At 49.1% G+C, this 20304-nt stretch overlaps 1 long non-coding RNA gene across 1 annotated transcript in view; it reads right to left on the bottom strand.

Annotated features, from left to right (window-relative positions):
• LOC146055578 (uncharacterized) overlaps positions 1–19663 on the bottom strand; it is a 32763-nt gene extending 13100 nt beyond the window's left edge. The window contains exons 1-2 of the long non-coding RNA XR_014468771.1: positions 19417–19663; positions 8432–8639 (exon numbers count right to left, since the gene is read on the bottom strand). This is a non-coding gene — a long non-coding RNA (uncharacterized LOC146055578). The remainder of the gene's footprint in view (positions 1–8431; positions 8640–19416) is intronic.
• Positions 19664–20304: the final 641 nt, after the last annotated feature.

The following is a 20304-nucleotide window of genomic DNA, read 5'->3' as shown; positions in this document are numbered from 1 at the left end:
ATATTCCGTTGCGCTTTACAAAAGGAGATAGTGATACAACAAACAGGGACTTTTAAGACAGTCAAAAGGTAGGAGGGCCCTGCTCGCAAGCTTACAATCTATAGGGAAATAGGCATTGATACATAAGGATAGATACTGTATTCTTTATTGCCTCGATTCCACCAGAATGCAAGGTTCTGTGACTGGTTCTGGAATTTGATAAGCTTGCCTGAAGAGATGAGTTTTCAGGCAACGCTTATAGGTTTGGAAACTATAAGCGTCAGTAACAATCAGATCTGCAGCATATGACATTCACCATAACCCAGTAACAATCAGATCTGCAGACACCAGCAGTGTTGTATAAGGGGGAAGTGCAGAGACGCGCAGTCATTAAGTCGACACCGTTGGGTCGACAGGTCGGAAAGGTCAACATGGTTTTTTACCCGAATGTCGACACTGTGAACATGAACACAGTTGGAAGTCAACCGAAGCCCTTGCGATGCTTCGGGCACACTATTTTTTTTTAATTCAATAATTTTTATTGAAATTTTTAGTAATGCAACATAAACTCCCGTTACAGGCAATAGTTTGTAGACACAGACAGTGAAATCCAGTTTAGTACATGATACTAAATACAAAAAAGTGCAGCTAGGGTAACGTTGATACTGCAATGATGCATGAAAGCAAGGGTAAAAATAAGGGTATTGTTTGTGGACATAGAAAGTAAAAAAAAAAAAAAAAAAAAACTCTCTAATGCAGGATATATCGAGCCCTATTGCCCAAAGGCGCCATCTGGGTTCTAGGTACTACCGAGTATATGACACATATACATACAGAGTGAAATACCACACCACAATATAATAAAAAGTATGACAGAGCGGATATAGTCTGATAGGACAGTATATTTCCCAGCTAAGAAGTTACTAGACTAGGAGAAATTATTATTGCAGAATTGTAGGTCTGGTCAGACAAGGGGAGTAAAATAAAATGTAAAAATAAGTAACCCACTATCTTGAATATAATACCTAACCTACCCAAAGCAAAACCCCCCCAAAAACCCAAAATAAACCTTCCCAAAATACCCCCACCCTGTATGACCTAACCCCAACCTAGGTATACCTGGATCCCGAACAACCTACCCTCCTCTTCCCAACTGTCTATACTACTATTACTAAGAGGGGATAAATTAGTGGCCTTCAGCTTATATTAGCTAACCTAGCCTAAAATCCTAATTCACCCCTTCCCCCCACCCCCCCATCCTCCCCCCCCCCCCATATGGTCGGATAATAGGCGAATGGGCTAAATGGGGCAATGGCTGTAATTATTAACTAGTATAGCAAGGATGCTGCAGCATAATTACAATATAAAATGATCCCGTCTCAGTATTAGGCAACAAAGTAGAATCTGCGAAAGTTATATATCATGGAAACATACAAAACGGTCACTAAACCAGCAGACATGTAAAAGCACAGGAGATGAAAGTATTAAACCGGCCAAGCCTCAGTTAACAACGAAGATATTTTGGAGCGTAAGAGTATGAAAAATATTAGTCGGGCCAGGCCCTCCTCCCCCGCAGAGTCTTAAAGACAACAGTCCCTCCATCGTACACCCAAGGACATGCACATAGGAGCCGAAAGTACATGGACAAGAGATCCAGGAGTGTCCCATCAATCCAGAAATATGGAAATAGATGTAAGGAGTAGGTGCAGAGGGGTTTTCGTAGCTGTAGTGTCACTGCGAGAGTCGTACAACGGAGCTCCGAAGAGGCCGCAACAGCTGGTACCGTAACAGTAGCAGAGGCAGTGTTAGAAGCATCTATTTGGCAGGTTGGATCCATTGTTGCAGCTGCAGAACTGATTTTTATAGATTCCTCATCTGCAGGAGTTGAAAAGAGAGTAGTGGATGAAGAAGACACTACCTCCCTGACAGGAGGGTCCTGTTGCCAATCTAGCGCAGATGACACAGAGGTCATATTTTCAGGAGTTATAGGTGCACCCACCATAGTATCAAGTTTGGCAAGTAGCCTCTGAGTGGAGGAATTGATGGCCTGGAGGATTTGTTGCACAAAGCCTGACATCCTAGAAAGTTAGATGATACTCAATATGGAAAGCAATGGCAAAATGGTGGTGGCTAGCACACCACCAGTGTGTACCATAGGTGTCAGCAGGATATTGTCCAAATTACCTTGTAGCACTAAAGGATCTGGCTAGTATGAGATTTTATATCACTCTCAGAGCAGTGACAGTTATAAATCAAGACTTGCTACAAGCGGTGTTAATGTATTCACAGTAAATGCAGGCAGTCCCAGACTCAAACACAGGAGAGGTAGATTATGATGGCAGACCTGCTGGGACCCCCCCGGCCAAGATGGCTGACCAGCAAATTCAGGCGCCGTGACGCGCTGTAGATCCCAGCAGCCTGGAGGGCAGGACGGGGGTGGCAGGAGGCGCCCTTCCAGGCGCACAGCAAACGGGGGAGAGAGGGCGGCCAAACAGACTCACCCGGACAGGCAGCACACACACAGTAGCCCGGCGGCGTCCCTCCGCAGTAGCGCGCCTCCTGTCCGTGAAGAGGAAGACACGCAGGGCACACACGACAGCGGCACCTGGCAGGGGAAAGAAAATGGCGTCCGCGGCGCCCTGCGTGACCTCCGGCAGGCTCCCTCGGCTGTAAGTTAGGCCGCACACCAGGTACAGGAACGAGATGGGGCTTAATCTGTTCTGGGGATATTCCCCCACCAGCAGTGTGGTCCAGGAGCAGTATAAGTGCATGCAGGATATAGATACAGGATATCGGGGACGGAGAGCTCAGGTTGGAAGCAGCTACTCCATGTCCGCCGAAGCCACGCCCCTCTCGGGCACACTATTTTATTCTCCCACCATGCCCTAGTGGATGTTAGGGCATGAACTACTGCCTGTCGGCTCAAAAAACTGTAAAAGAAAACATGTCGACCTTCCGACCTAACCCATGTCGACCTAGCACTGTGTCGACCTAAACCCATGTCGACCTTGATACCTGTCGACCTTCACCCATGTCGACCTAGACACCTGTCAACCTAAGTGCTGTCAACAATGCGACCGTATCCCCCTGTGACTGATTTCCCCTTATACAGCAATGGTTGCATTTCTGGAAGTTTTTTTGGGGAGTAGCAGCAGTCTAGTTCATCTGGCCTATAGCTACTAGTAAGCAGCCGAAAGCGCCTGAGGGGCTCCAGTGGATCCAGCAGGCAGCCATATCGGTCAGCCCCCCCCCCCTAGCAACCATTAACATGTCAGCCCCCCCCCCCCCAGCAACCATTAACATGTCAGCCCCCCTGCACCCATTAACATGTCAGCCCCTCCAAGCACCCATTGAGAGGTCAGCCCCCAGCACACATCAACATGTAGTCTCCCCTAGCACACATTACCATGTCACCCCCACAACACCCATTAAAATGTCACTAACACCTGCACACATGTCAGCCCCCTCCCCCCTCCCAGAACACATTAAAATGTCTCTCCCCTGGGCCTCACCCTCCCAGAACACATTACCATGACATTATTAACCCCCTGGACATATTAACATGTCACTTACTCCCTCCCCAGCACATATATCACATACCTGAGAGCTGGTATTGCTGGCTGCAGTGCTCCTCCAGTGCACACAGCCACCCACGTGTGCAGAATGCTCAGCACTGCAGAGGCAGAGCACAGGAAGTCTTACTGTCGGGTTGTTGCTAAGGAAGGGGAGGAAAGTGGGCGGCACTAAACACACAGCTGAGGAAAAAGAGGAGGGACTCGGGAGAGTGATGCTGCTGCTGCCTGTAACTAGGGATGACCATCGGTACAGAGGCCATCAATGGTTGCCATCGATGGCGATTCTGCACCCAGCCATTGATAGTGGCAAACTATTTGATGGATAACCATCGATAGTTTTAGCTATCGATGGTCAGCCATTATATGTGACTGAATGGCCCGTGGGCCAATCAGTACTCGTCGTTGGGACTTCTGGGTGTCAGGGGGGAGAGAGCTATGCTCCGTGATCCATGCACCTTGAGAAAAAAAAAAAAAAAAAGGAAACATCGTCACACGCCGGGTTGCCTGTGGGAGTCCCGAGCAGCTGCCCCCGGGGCTCATTACTCAGCTGCCCTGGGGGTTTCTTACCTGGCCCCACAGCCAGGGAGAGGCTCCGGGCACGGTGCCTCACTGTGCTTAGCACACTATTCTACTCCCAATCCAGGAGCATTGGGATGGTAAAGTATGAAAAAGTGTTTTGGGGAAAAAGTGCTTGAAAACGCATGTGTAGGCATATTTAACATCAAGATTTTAACCATGTCTGTCTTTTCAACATGTCGGCATAATTAATGTCGGTATAATAACCGTTTCGGTATTTTGACTGTCGGTCAATGGGCATTGGTATAACAACATAACAACAGTTGGTCAAATGTTCGTCGGTAAATTGACTGCATCCCTATAAAACACCTAGTTTGACTGAGACTTTTTTCACCATGAAGATGCCGATTTGGGTCGACACAAGCTGTTCGCATTTAAAAAAAAAAAAAGGTGAAAGTTCTTTACCATCCAAGTGGACATAGGGCGGTATTCAATGAGAATTATCACCGGCCACGGCGAATCAAGTTTTTTATTCGCCGACAATTCGCCGGCTTTTAGCGGCGATTCTCCAAGCATGGCTATTCGTCGGGACTCGACGAGTCAGCCTATTCAACGTGGCTGAGATTCACCGCCCCCAACGGTGAATCTCAGCCTATCTGGCGTATCAGGTGACTGGGGGAGGGCGGGAGCATGTATTCCCGCTCTTCCTCGCTCATATCAGCGAGTTTCCTGCTGCGTACATTCGCCATTAGTTTTCAGCAGGGGTGGAGTGCTGCATGCTAATGGTTCTCCCAGGACCCAAGCACCCGTGGAGAGAGCAGAGTGTATTTTTTCTTTTCTTTTGCAGGTGAGTATTGTGATGCACTAATATTGCACTTGCTATGGGGGTTTGCTTTAAGTTTTTTATTTTAACATGTGCTTGGTGCAATGTGCAGCCATGCTGCATGCTTTTAAGGGGAGCTGGGGTGTTGTGTGGGGTGCCATTCATTCTTTGGGCGTGTTTGTGTGTCCCCATTTCAAAATGACTGCAGCCCAAAAAAAAAGACATAAAAAAAAAAACTGCAGCCATTTTGAAATGGGGGCCCTGGGTCACGCCCCAAAGCATGTCGGGATCCCCCTCACCACACTCCAGCTTCCCTGAAAGGCATGCCTGCACTGCGCACCCCTTTTGGGTTTTGTCTCACCCCTAAATGTCATTTTGCATATTTGCCAGTTGTTGTTTTTTTCTTCCCATTAGTTGTTGGGGTGCAATGTGCAGCCATGCTGAATGCTTTTTAGGGGAGCTGGGGTGTTGTGTGGGGTGCAATGTGCAGCCATGCCCACTCTCTGACCCTTGCAGCTGCACACTTGCTGATGGGGCTGACAGGCTGTCCTCACTGACCAGTGCTCTCTGCATGCTGCCAGTCTGTGCCCCCCCATACACTTTAGGGCACACTGCTTTCCCCAGCCTTCAGGGTTCTGCCAGCTTCAGCATTCACCAGTCAACAACTACACACTTCTCACTCTGCTCTCCTGTCTCAGTCAGACTCCCAGGGAGAGATTCCATCCAGGATTTCCCACCTTTTTCTGCAAACTTGTCAGTTCTGTAACAATGTTTCTTTTTGCAAACTGACCTGCCTTGCTGTGAGCTGAGCTGTTAACCCCTTTTGTGCTGCAAGCTATATAAGCTCAGTTCTGTGCAACTCAAGTAGTACTTTTTAATACACAGTCATGCTGGCACCTGTAGTGCCACAGCTACTTTATGCTTTTTACAGTGTTTCCATTACTTTATGCTGCTGGCACTTGTGCCCCAGCTTGTGGGGTGCCACATTCACCGGTATAGTATACCCGCACCTTCTTCGAGCACTGCTTCTTTTTTTTTGGCATACGCATATTGAAGCTGGGCAGAGAGGGGCAGAGAGGGATGTGCTGCCTGGCTGTCTAAAGAGCGGGTCTGCAGCAGCTGCTGGGAAAAGTGTCAGCCGGACAGAAGAGGTGGACTGCCTGTCGCCTGCCTTTATAAGTTCAGTTCTAAGCAGCAGTTTGAAATGTTGCGCCAGTCCGGCAGTCTATAGGAGCTTGCGGCCTGGCAGCCAATCATGAGACACCACTGCCACTCCTGATTGGCTGCCAGCTCCTATTGGCTGGTGACCCAGCGCGAGATTTCAAACTGCTGCATACCCGCTCTAAAGACAGCCAAGCAGCCGACCAATTCTGCCTGGCAGTCACACTGTTTCACTGCAGCAACTGCGGACCCGCTATTTAGACAGCCGGGCAGCACACCGCTTTCTGCCCGGCTGTCAGACTGCTTCCCCCTGGCTAGGAGCATGTAAACCCCCTTGGCATCGAGTATGAAGACCCTTGCATCAAGCTTATGTGCCATAATATGTAATGGGTATCTCAGTGTGTGGCATATCTGTAATGAGCATCACGGTGTGTAGCATATGTATAATGGGCATCAAAGTGTTCGGCATATGTATAATGGCCATCACGGTGTGGGGCATATATATTTAATGGGCATCACGGTGTACTGCATATGTAGAATGGGCTTCACAGTGTTCGGCATATGTATAATGGGCATTATACATATGCCACGTACCATGATGCCCAATATACAGTACATATGTGGCCGTCTCTGTGTCCCTGCTGTCACTCTGTGTTCCCACTGTCTCTCTGCTGTCACTCTCCCTGTCCCTTTGTCCTTGCTGTCCTTGAATTTTGGCTCATACTGTGTGGCACAATGTGTAAGGGCACTAGTACTAGATAGTATAGGGAGTCCTACTATTGTGGTGTATGTGATGTGGTACACTTCACTGAAAGACATGCCCCCTTTTCCAGTGGCCATACCCCTTTTCCAAAGCGCACACAAAACTAATGCCCCTTTCCCACTGCAGGCTTTATGCGGTAAAATGCCGTTTTTTTAGCCTTTTTAAACGGTTAGAGCTGCAGTGGGAAAGCTCCAGGTTGCTTTACACGGGTAACAAATACCGGTATTTGTTAACTGGGTAAAAAGCAGTGTTTTTACCGTGTAAGAGCCATTTTTTTGGCAGTGGGAAAGGGGTAGCCCTTTACCCGTTAAAAAAAAAACGGCATGGGGTCCCCCCCCCCACTGCCGTAACCAGCACCAGGCTGAAGGAGCCGGGGCTGGTATTAAAAAAATCAGGAAACCCGACAAATAGGGGTTCCCTGATTTTTTACAACCAGCCCCAGGCTCCAGGTCCGGGGCTGTTTCCCAAAATACGGGGGACAAAATGACTAGGGGTCCCCCGTATTTTAAGAACTAGCCCCAGGCACAACCAGCCAGCAGGGTAATGCCACAGCCGGGGGACACTTATTATATAAGGTCCCGCGGCCAAAGCATTAACCCTACCGACCAGTCAGCCTGGCCAGGGGCCCTGGGGGAGTGGGGACCCCCCCAATGAAGGGGGCCCCCCCCCCCCTCCAGGACTTACCTGACGAGGCTGAAGCCTGGTGCTATCCCCGATGCCTCTGGGCGGTGGGCATCGGGCTGATGGAATGGTGTAAAAAATAGAATAAAAACTATTGTCTTTTACTGGTGAACTATGAGTCCCAGCAAGCCTCCACCGCAAGCTGGGACTTGGAGAACCACAAGTCCCAGCCTGCGGGGCATTAAAGGGCCCGCTGGGTCTTGTAGTTCCACAGTAAAAGAAATAGTACAATAAACACACTGACACACGTGAAAAATAAAAGTTTAATACATCCATAACACATACATACTGATACTTACCTATCTTGAGCCCGTAGGTAGCCCTGGTCCTGATGTCCTGGTCTGTGTCTGTATCCATGTCGGCATCCCTGTCGGCATCCCTGTCGGCATCCCTGTCGGCGATGGCGTCGGCGGTCCGGAGTCCGAAGAAATCCATGTGGGAACCTATGGAAGGAAACCATACTCACCTGTCCCAGCGCGACGTAGTCCAGGTAAGGGTCTTGGCAAAAAAAAAAAACCGACACGCGAAACCAGCCCGGACAGCAGGGAGCCGCACGGTGTTTGTGTACATCGTGCGGCTCCGCCTCCCGAATGCCGCTATTGGCCGCCTTGCGGCCTAGCGGCTCCTGTATGGTTAGGGAGAGGCCAAGGTGGATTAGGGATAGGCAGTACTGGGGGTAGGGAAGGGGTATAGAAGCTACTAGGTTTAGAAGTGTACATACATTGCACTTTAAGCTGGCATATTGAAAGTTATTTCCAGTGCTGCTGCAGGCACCATTGACATCACCTCTATACCCCATGCACGGCCAGCAGCAGGAACCGGGGCAGCCTCTGGGAAGAGAGCACCATCCTGACACACAAACATATGAGGGTGCCCTAAATGAGCGCCAGTTACCCCATCTTCTGACCCGAAACCAAGCAAAACACATCTTACCAGATGCTAGAACTGCAGCCAGGAGAGGACACTGAAGCGCGAGGATGGCAGTGGGTCACAACCATTATCTTGAAGGTCACGACGGGTGCTTTTTGATGGCCGCTCCTCCTGGGCTTTGCGCGTGTGATAGCTTGGTTGGTCTCTAGGACAGGAAGGGTGGAGTCTGCACTGCAGCAGCAAGTTCTGCTGCCCAGGAGACACGCTGCTGCTGTGGGAGATGAAAAAAGGATGATGGGGGACATGCTCAATATGTACAAGTATATCAAGGGCCAATATAAGGAACTGTCACACACCCTATTTTCTACTAGAAAGGAATCTAGGACGCGAGGGCATGAGTATAGATTAGAAGAAAAAAGATTTCATTCAGCTAGTAGAAAGAATTTCTTTACGGTCAGAACAGTCAAACTCTGGAACTCTCTTCCCAGAGAGGTGGTAACGGCTGGCTCATTAAATGCGTTCAAGGCAAAGTTGGACAATCATTTACTGGAGAAAACATCCATGGGTACAAATAAGAAATATAATTTGTCTGTAAAATACCAGAACCTACCAAATCAGCAATGGATATCTATACCAGGTTGAACTAGATGGACGCAAGTCTTTTTTCAGCCTTACCTACTATGAAACTATCATAGGTCAGGGTGCTCTGGTGCTGCTGCCAGCAACTCAGGGCAAACAATTGGGGTGCAGGAGCATAACTAGAACCTTGTAGGTCCCATTGCAAAATATATAAAGGGTCCGATTCTCTCTCTCTCTCTCTGACACTTTATTTTTCTTTCCATCACTGTCTCTCTATTTCTCTCTCCTTCACACCCCCACTCTCTCCATAGCGTTTCGCTGTCTCGCTCCGCTCTTTCCTTCATACTCACCAATCAGGATTCTAGCTGTCAGTATTACGGCATTGGCATCCTAACTCATTTCAAGTTCAGCGGCCGCTCTTCTAAAGGCATTAGGGATGCTAGTGACGCTATACTGAATGCTGGCATCCAGGGACCAGGGGCTAATAGATAGCAGACACACAGGGCATACATGCACACATACCATACACACATACCATACACGCACATACCATACATATATATATACAAACAGGACATACATGCACACATACCATACAGATAGCGCCGGGCTTGTCGTTGCTGGGGATGGCGGAGGACTCGCCACCCGCCATCCCCCGCCCCTCGCCATCTGTATGTCGGAAGGGGACGCGCGTGCACGAGGTGCACGCGCGTCCCGTTCCGACGGTGCCTTTCCCCGGGTCCCCGCCGGCTTCCCCGGGTCCCCGCCGGTCCACACCGCCCCCCCGCAGCTGGAGACGGGCAGGACTGCACCCGCCGCGCCGCCTCGCCGCCCGGCTATTGAGACGCTCGTGCGTGGGAGACGCACGAGCGTCTCATTCAGCCAGAGCGCCAGATTGCTGGCGGATCGCCAGGGACACGGTCCTGGCGCTCCGCCAGCAATAATAAGGCCAGCTCCATCTGTATATACAGACACACATCACAAACACACACATATACCATACAGACACACATAATATACACGCACATACCATACATACATACAAACAGAACATACATGCACACTACAGTAATCACACGCATGCCATACATACACACAGGACATGCCATACAGACACGCACACGCACATACCATTCACACACAGGACATTAAAGCACACATACCTTAGACACAAAGGACATACACGGACACACACATGGCATACTGGTACAGATACCATACATGCACACACACAGCATATTTACATATACACACACACATACAGCATACACACATGGCATACGACCACAGATACCATACAACATGCACACATACAGCATATTTATAAACATACACACGCTATAGACACACAGAGCATACACAAAAAGTATACATACATACACACATACAGCATACTTACAAACACCAATACTAAAGCAAATAACCCCCACAAGCAATGGAGGGCACCCAGTTTCCATATACCCAGTCCTCCCCCTTCCCACTGCAGCTACCAAGACATAGTACTCACTGGGCCACCAGCTTACATTAATGGTGCCCACACTTTTCTTCCCCTGTCCATGCCCCTGCAACTGGCACCCACAACAAGGGACACAAACCTGTAAAATCAGCATGTCACCTATTCATAGCTCCGTGTATCAGGCAGCCCCATGTCCTGAGACAGAGAGAGGAGCTTCTTCCTGACAGCCGAGGAGCTCAGCTGTGCGCTGCAGCGCCACCTACAGGCGGCTCAACAGTATATACCCAGCTTCCTCCCAGCAGCAGAGCACTGAGCAGAGCTCGGCTTTGAGAGTGCCGTGACCCTGCTGCGCCCCAGTGACACCGGCTCCCCCCCGCGATGGCTGGGGCTGCCTTACCATAGCTACGCCCCTGTATATATACACGCCGCACTACATGACTATCTCCCTCCATGCTGTACTACATTACATCCCGCTACACACTGCACTACATCACTACATTACATAATCATCATTACAATAAATACCCAGTATTTCATTTATTTTATTTTTATTAAGTTACTTATAGAGCGCAGCATATTCCGTTGCGCTTTACAAAAGGAGATAGTGATACAACAAACAGGGACTTTTAAGACAGTCAAAAGGTAGGAGGGCCCTGCTCGCAAGCTTACAATCAATCTATAGGGAAATAGGCATTGATACATAAGGATAGATACTGTATTCTTTATTGCCTCGATTCCACCAGAATGCAAGGTTCTGTGACTGGTTCTGGAATTTGATAAGCTTGCCTGAAGAGATGAGTTTTCAGGCAACGCTTATAGGTTTGGAAACTATAAGCGTCAGTAACAATCAGATCTGCAGCATATGACATTCACCATAACCCAGTAACAATCAGATCTGCAGACACCAGCAGTGTTGTATAAGGGGGAAGTGCAGAGACGCGCAGTCATTAAGTCGACACCGTTGGGTCGACAGGTCGGAAAGGTCAACATGGTTTTTTACCCGAATGTCGACACTGTGAACATGAACACAGTTGGAAGTCAACCGAAGCCCTTGCGATGCTTCGGGCACACTATTTTTTTTTAATTCAATAATTTTTATTGAAATTTTTAGTAATGCAACATAAACTCCCGTTACAGGCAATAGTTTGTAGACACAGACAGTGAAATCCAGTTTAGTACATGATACTAAATACAAAAAAGTGCAGCTAGGGTAACGTTGATACTGCAATGATGCATGAAAGCAAGGGTAAAAATAAGGGTATTGTTTGTGGACATAGAAAGTAAAAAAAAAACAAAAAAAAAACTCTCTAATGCAGGATATATCGAGCCCTATTGCCCAAAGGCGCCATCTGGGTTCTAGGTACTACCGAGTATATGACACATATACATACAGAGTGAAATACCACACCACAATATAATAAAAAGTATGACAGAGCGGATATAGTCTGATAGGACAGTATATTTCCCAGCTAAGAAGTTACTAGACTAGGAGAAATTATTATTGCAGAATTGTAGGTCTGGTCAGACAAGGGGAGTAAAATAAAATGTAAAAATAAGTAACCCACTATCTTGAATATAATACCTAACCTACCCAAAGCAAAACCCCCCCAAAAACCCAAAATAAACCTTCCCAAAATACCCCCACCCTGTATGACCTAACCCCAACCTAGGTATACCTGGATCCCGAACAACCTACCCTCCTCTTCCCAACTGTCTATACTACTATTACTAAGAGGGGATAAATTAGTGGCCTTCAGCTTATATTAGCTAACCTAGCCTAAAATCCTAATTCACCCCTTCCCCCCCACCCCCCCATCCTCCTCCCCCCCCCCCCCCATATGGTCGGATAATAGGCGAATGGGCTAAATGGGGCAATGGCTGTAATTATTAACTAGTATAGCAAGGATGCTGCAGCATAATTACAATATAAAATGATCCCGTCTCAGTATTAGGCAACAAAGTAGAATCTGCGAAAGTTATATATCATGGAAACATACAAAACGGTCACTAAACCAGCAGACATGTAAAAGCACAGGAGATGAAAGTATTAAACCGCCCAAGCCTCAGTTAACAACGAAGATATTTTGGAGCGTAAGAGTATGAAAAATATTAGTCGGGCCAGGCCCTCCTCCCCCGCAGAGTCTTAAAGACAACAGTCCCTCCATCGTACACCCAAGGACATGCACATAGGAGCCGAAAGTACATGGACAAGAGATCCAGGAGTGTCCCATCAATCCAGAAATATGGAAATAGATGTAAGGAGTAGGTGCAGAGGGGTTTTCGTAGCTGTAGTGTCACTGCGAGAGTCGTACAACGGAGCTCCGAAGAGGCCGCAACAGCTGGTACCGTAACAGTAGCAGAGGCAGTGTTAGAAGCATCTATTTGGCAGGTTGGATCCATTGTTGCAGCTGCAGAACTGATTTTTATAGATTCCTCATCTGCAGGAGTTGAAAAGAGAGTAGTGGATGAAGAAGACACTACCTCCCTGACAGGAGGGTCCTGTTGCCAATCTAGCGCAGATGACACAGAGGTCATATTTTCAGGAGTTATAGGTGCACCCACCATAGTATCAAGTTTGGCAAGTAGCCTCTGAGTGGAGGAATTGATGGCCTGGAGGATTTGTTGCACAAAGCCTGACATCCTAGAAAGTTAGATGATACTCAATATGGAAAGCAATGGCAAAATGGTGGTGGCTAGCACACCACCAGTGTGTACCATAGGTGTCAGCAGGATATTGTCCAAATTACCTTGTAGCACTAAAGGATCTGGCTAGTATGAGATTTTATATCACTCTCAGAGCAGTGACAGTTATAAATCAAGACTTGCTACAAGCGGTGTTAATGTATTCACAGTAAATGCAGGCAGTCCCAGACTCAAACACAGGAGAGGTAGATTATGATGGCAGACCTGCTGGGACCCCCCCGGCCAAGATGGCTGACCAGCAAATTCAGGCGCCGTGACGCGCTGTAGATCCCAGCAGCCTGGAGGGCAGGACGGGGGTGGCAGGAGGCGCCCTTCCAGGCGCACAGCAAACGGGGGAGAGAGGGCGGCCAAACAGACTCACCCGGACAGGCAGCACACACACAGTAGCCCGGCGGCGTCCCTCCGCAGTAGCGCGCCTCCTGTCCGTGAAGAGGAAGACACGCAGGGCACACACGACAGCGGCACCTGGCAGGGGAAAGAAAATGGCGTCCGCGGCGCCCTGCGTGACCTCCGGCAGGCTCCCTCGGCTGTAAGTCAGGCCGCACACCAGGTACAGGAACGAGATGGGGCTTAATCTGTTCTGGGGATATTCCCCCACCAGCAGTGTGGTCCAGGAGCAGTATAAGTGCATGCAGGATATAGATACAGGATATCGGGGACGGAGAGCTCAGGTTGGAAGCAGCTACTCCATGTCCGCCGAAGCCACGCCCCTCTCGGGCACACTATTTTATTCTCCCACCATGCCCTAGTGGATGTTAGGGCATGAACTACTGCCTGTCGGCTCAAAAAACTGTAAAAGAAAACATGTCGACCTTCCGACCTAACCCATGTCGACCTAGCACTGTGTCGACCTAAACCCATGTCGACCTTGATACCTGTCGACCTTCACCCATGTCGACCTAGACACCTGTCAACCTAAGTGCTGTCAACAATGCGACCGTATCCCCCTGTGACTGATTTCCCCTTATACAGCAATGGTTGCATTTCTGGAAGTTTTTTTGGGGAGTAGCAGCAGTCTAGTTCATCTGGCCTATAGCTACTAGTAAGCAGCCGAAAGCGCCTGAGGGGCTCCAGTGGATCCAGCAGGCAGCCATATCGGTCAGCCCCCCCCCCCCTAGCAACCATTAACATGTCAGCCCCCCCCCCCCCCAGCAACCATTAACATGTCAGCCCCCCTGCACCCATTAACATGTCAGCCCCTCCAAGCACCCATTGAGAGGTCAGCCCCCAGCACACATCAACATGTAGTCTCCCCTAGCACACATTACCATGTCACCCCCACAACACCCATTAAAATGTCACTAACACCTGCACACATGTCAGCCCCCTCCCCCCTCCCAGAACACATTAAAATGTCTCTCCCCTGGGCCTCACCCTCCCAGAACACATTACCATGACATTATTAACCCCCTGGACATATTAACATGTCACTTACTCCCTCCCCAGCACATATATCACATACCTGAGAGCTGGTATTGCTAGCTGCAGTGCTCCTCCAGTGCACACAGCCACCCACGTGTGCAGAATGCTCAGCACTGCAGAGGCAGAGCACAGGAAGTCTTACTATCGGGTTGTTGCTAAGGAAGGGGAGGAAAGTGGGCGGCACTAAACACACAGCTGAGGAAAAAGAGGAGGGACTCGGGAGAGTGATGCTGCTGCTGCCTGTAACTAGGGATGACCATCGGTACAGAGGCCATCAATGGTTGCCATCGATGGCGATTCTGCACCCAGCCATTGATAGTGGCAAACTATTTGATGGATAACCATCGATAGTTTTAGCTATCGATGGTCAGCCATTATATGTGACTGAATGGCCCGTGGGCCAATCAGTACTCGTCGTTGGGACTTCTGGGTGTCAGGGGGGAGAGAGCTATGCTCCGTGATCCATGCACCTTGAGAAAAAAAAAAAAAAACAAGGAAACATCGTCACACGCCGGGTTGCCTGTGGGAGTCCCGAGCAGCTGCCCCCGGGGCTCATTACTCAGCTGCCCTGGGGGTTTCTTACCTGGCCCCACAGCCAGGGAGAGGCTCCGGGCACGGTGCCTCACTGTGCTTAGCACACTATTCTACTCCCAATCCAGGAGCATTGGGATGGTAAAGTATGAAAAAGTGTTTTGGGGAAAAAGTGCTTGAAAACGCATGTGTAGGCATATTTAACATCAAGATTTTAACCATGTCTGTCTTTTCAACATGTCGGCATAATTAATGTCGGTATAATAACCGTTTCGGTATTTTGACTGTCGGTCAATGGGCATTGGTATAACAACATAACAACAGTTGGTCAAATGTTCGTCGGTAAATTGACTGCATCCCTATAAAACACCTAGTTTGACTGAGACTTTTTTCACCATGAAGATGCCGATTTGGGTCGACACAAGCTGTTCGCATTTAAAAAAAAAAAAAGGTGAAAGTTCTTTACCATCCAAGTGGACATAGGGCGGTATTCAATGAGAATTATCACCGGCCACGGCGAATCAAGTTTTTTATTCGCCGACAATTCGCCGGCTTTTAGCGGCGATTCTCCAAGCATGGCTATTCGTCGGGACTCGACGAGTCAGCCTATTCAACGTGGCTGAGATTCACCGCCCCCAACGGTGAATCTCAGCCTATCTGGCGTATCAGGTGACTGGGGGAGGGCGGGAGCATGTATTCCCGCTCTTCCTCGCTCATATCAGCGAGTTTCCTGCTGCGTACATTCGCCATTAGTTTTCAGCAGGGGTGGAGTGCTGCATGCTAATGGTTCTCCCAGGACCCAAGCACCCGTGGAGAGAGCAGAGTGTATTTTTTCTTTTCTTTTGCAGGTGAGTATTGTGATGCACTAATATTGCACTTGCTATGGGGGTTTGCTTTAAGTTTTTTATTTTAACATGTGCTTGGTGCAATGTGCAGCCATGCTGCATGCTTTTAAGGGGAGCTGGGGTGTTGTGTGGGGTGCCATTCATTCTTTGGGCGTGTTTGTGTGTCCCCATTTCAAAATGACTGCAGCCCAAAAAAAAAGACATAAAAAAAAAAACTGCAGCCATTTTGAAATGGGGGCCCTGGGTCACGCCCCAAAGCATGTCGGGATCCCCCTCACCACACTCCAGCTTCCCTGAAAGGCATGCCTGCACTGCGCACCCCTTTTGGGTTTTGTCTCACCCCTAAATGTCATTTTGCATATTTGCCAGTTGTTGTTTTTTTCTTCCCATTAGTTGTTGGGGTGCAATGTGCAGCCATGCTGAATGCTTTTTAGGGGAGCTGGGGTGTTGTGTGGGGTGCAATGTGCAGCCATGCCCACTCTCTGACCCTTGCAGCTGCACACTTGCTGATGGGGCTGACAGGCTGTCCTCACTGACCAGTGCTCTCTGCATGCTGCCAGTCTGTGCCCCCCCATACACTTTAGGGCACACTGCTTTCCCCAGCCTTCAGGGTTCTGCCAGCTTCAGCATTCACCAGTCAACAACTACACACTTCTCACTCTGCTCTCCTGTCTCAGTCAGACTCCCAGGGAGAGATTCCATCCAGGATTTCCCACCTTTTTCTGCAAACTTGTCAGTTCTGTAACAATGTTTCTTTTTGCAAACTGACCTGCCTTGCTGTGAGCTGAGCTGTTAACCCCTTTTGTGCTGCAAGCTATATAAGCTCAGTTCTGTGCAACTCAAGTAGTACTTTTTAATACACAGTCATGCTGGCACCTGTAGTGCCACAGCTACTTTATGCTTTTTACAGTGTTTCCATTACTTTATGCTGCTGGCACTTGTGCCCCAGCTTGTGGGGTGCCACATTCACCGGTATAGTATACCCGCACCTTCTTCGAGCACTGCTTCTTTTTTTTTGGCATACGCATATTGAAGCTGGGCAGAGAGGGGCAGAGAGGGATGTGCTGCCTGGCTGTCTAAAGAGCGGGTCTGCAGCAGCTGCTGGGAAAAGTGTCAGCCGGACAGAAGAGGTGGACTGCCTGTCGCCTGCCTTTATAAGTTCAGTTCTAAGCAGCAGTTTGAAATGTTGCGCCAGTCCGGCAGTCTATAGGAGCTTGCGGCCTGGCAGCCAATCATGAGACACCACTGCCACTCCTGATTGGCTGCCAGCTCCTATTGGCTGGTGACCCAGCGCGAGATTTCAAACTGCTGCATACCCGCTCTAAAGACAGCCAAGCAGCCGACCAATTCTGCCTGGCAGTCACACTGTTTCACTGCAGCAACTGCGGACCCGCTATTTAGACAGCCGGGCAGCACACCGCTTTCTGCCCGGCTGTCAGACTGCTTCCCCCTGGCTAGGAGCATGTAAACCCCCTTGGCATCGAGTATGAAGACCCTTGCATCAAGCTTATGTGCCATAATATGTAATGGGTATCTCAGTGTGTGGCATATCTGTAATGAGCATCACGGTGTGTAGCATATGTATAATGGGCATCAAAGTGTTCGGCATATGTATAATGGCCATCACGGTGTGGGGCATATATATTTAATGGGCATCACGGTGTACTGCATATGTAGAATGGGCTTCACAGTGTTCGGCATATGTATAATGGGCATTATACATATGCCACGTACCATGATGCCCAATATACAGTACATATGTGGCCGTCTCTGTGTCCCTGCTGTCACTCTGTGTTCCCACTGTCTCTCTGCTGTCACTCTCCCTGTCCCTTTGTCCTTGCTGTCCTTGAATTTTGGCTCATACTGTGTGGCACAATGTGTAAGGGCACTAGTACTAGATAGTATAGGGAGTCCTACTATTGTGGTGTATGTGATGTGGTACACTTCACTGAAAGACATGCCCCCTTTTCCAGTGGCCATACCCCTTTTCCAAAGCGCACACAAAACTAATGCCCCTTTCCCACTGCAGGCTTTATGCGGTAAAATGCCGTTTTTTTAGCCTTTTTAAACGGTTAGAGCTGCAGTGGGAAAGCTCCAGGTTGCTTTACACGGGTAACAAATACCGGTATTTGTTAACTGGGTAAAAAGCAGTGTTTTTACCGTGTAAGAGCCATTTTTTTGGCAGTGGGAAAGGGGTAGCCCTTTACCCGTTAAAAAAAAAACGGCATGGGGTCCCCCCCCCCACTGCCGTAACCAGCACCAGGCTGAAGGAGCCGGGGCTGGTATTAAAAAAATCAGGAAACCCGACAAATAGGGGTTCCCTGATTTTTTACAACCAGCCCCAGGCTCCAGGTCCGGGGCTGTTTCCCAAAATACGGGGGACAAAATGACTAGGGGTCCCCCGTATTTTAAGAACTAGCCCCAGGCACAACCAGCCAGCAGGGTAATGCCACAGCCGGGGGACACTTATTATATAAGGTCCCGCGGCCAAAGCATTAACCCTACCGACCAGTCAGCCTGGCCAGGGGCCCTGGGGGAGTGGGGACCCCCCCAATGAAGGGGGCCCCCCCCCCCCTCCAGGACTTACCTGACGAGGCTGAAGCCTGGTGCTATCCCCGATGCCTCTGGGCGGTGGGCATCGGGCTGATGGAATGGTGTAAAAAATAGAATAAAAACTATTGTCTTTTACTGGTGAACTATGAGTCCCAGCAAGCCTCCACCGCAAGCTGGGACTTGGAGAACCACAAGTCCCAGCCTGCGGGGCATTAAAGGGCCCGCTGGGTCTTGTAGTTCCACAGTAAAAGAAATCGTACAATAAACACACTGACACACGTGAAAAATAAAAGTTTAATACATCCATAACACATACATACTGATACTTACCTATCTTGAGCCCGTAGGTAGCCCTGGTCCTGATGTCCTGGTCTGTGTCTGCGTCTGTATCCATGTCGGCATCCCTGTCGGCATCCCTGTCGGCGATGGCGTCGGCGGTCCGGAGTCCGAAGAAATCCATGTGGGAACCTATGGAAGGAAACCATACTCACCTGTCCCAGCGCGACGTAGTCCAGGTAAGGGTCTTGGCAAAAAAAAAAAAACCGACACGCGAAACCAGCCCGGACAGCAGGGAGCCGCACGGTGTTTGTGTACATCGTGTGGCTCCGCCTCCCGAATGCCGCTATTGGCCGCCTTGCGGCCTAGCGGCTCCTGTATGGTTAGGGAGAGGCCAAGGTGGATTAGGGATAGGCAGTACTGGGGGTAGGGAAGGGGTATAGAAGCTACTAGGTTTAGAAGTGTACATACATTGCACTTTAAGCTGGCATATTGAAAGTTATTTCCAGTGCTGCTGCAGGCACCATTGACATCACCTCTATACCCCATGCACGGCCAGCAGCAGGAACCGGGGCAGCCTCTGGGAAGAGAGCACCATCCTGACACACAAACATATGAGGGTGCCCTAAATGAGCGCCAGTTACCCCATCTTCTGACCCGAAACCAAGCAAAACACATCTTACCAGATGCTAGAACTGCAGCCAGGAGAGGACACTGAAGCGCGAGGATGGCAGTGGGTCACAACCATTATCTTGAAGGTCACGACGGGTGCTTTTTGATGGCCGCTCCTCCTGGGCTTTGCGCGTGTGATAGCTTGGTTGGTCTCTAGGACAGGAAGGGTGGAGTCTGCACTGCAGCAGCAAGTTCTGCTGCCCAGGAGACACGCTGCTGCTGTGGGAGATGAAAAAGGATGATGGGGGACATGCTCAATATGTACAAGTATATCAAGGGCCAATATAAGGAACTGTCACACACCCTATTTTCTACTAGAAAGGAATCTAGGACGCGAGGGCATGAGTATAGATTAGAAGAAAAAAGATTTCATTCAGCTAGTAGAAAGAATTTCTTTACGGTCAGAACAGTCAAACTCTGGAACTCTCTTCCCAGAGAGGTGGTAACGGCTGGCTCATTAAATGCGTTCAAGGCAAAGTTGGACAATCATTTACTGGAGAAAACATCCATGGGTACAAATAAGAAATATAATTTGTCTGTAAAATACCAGAACCTACCAAATCAGCAATGGATATCTATACCAGGTTGAACTAGATGGACGCAAGTCTTTTTTCAGCCTTACCTACTATGAAACTATCATAGGTCAGGGTGCTCTGGTGCTGCTGCCAGCAACTCAGGGCAAACAATTGGGGTGCAGGAGCATAACTAGAACCTTGTGGGTCCCATTGCAAAATATATAAAGGGTCCGATTCTCTCTCTCTCTCTGACACTTTATTTTTCTTTCCATCACTGTCTCTCTATTTCTCTCTCCTTCACACCCCCACTCTCTCCATAGCGTTTCGCTGTCTCGCTCCGCTCTTTCCTTCATACTCACCAATCAGGATTCTAGCTGTCAGTAT

This window comes from Crinia signifera, unplaced genomic scaffold, assembly GCF_055691185.1.
Source record: "Crinia signifera unplaced genomic scaffold, ASM5569118v1 HAP2_SCAFFOLD_495, whole genome shotgun sequence".
In the NCBI taxonomy this organism is placed as follows: domain Eukaryota; kingdom Metazoa; phylum Chordata; class Amphibia; order Anura; family Myobatrachidae; genus Crinia; species Crinia signifera.
The sequence above is the reverse complement of the archived record's forward strand: the minus strand, read 5'-3'. Positions and strand labels throughout refer to the sequence as shown.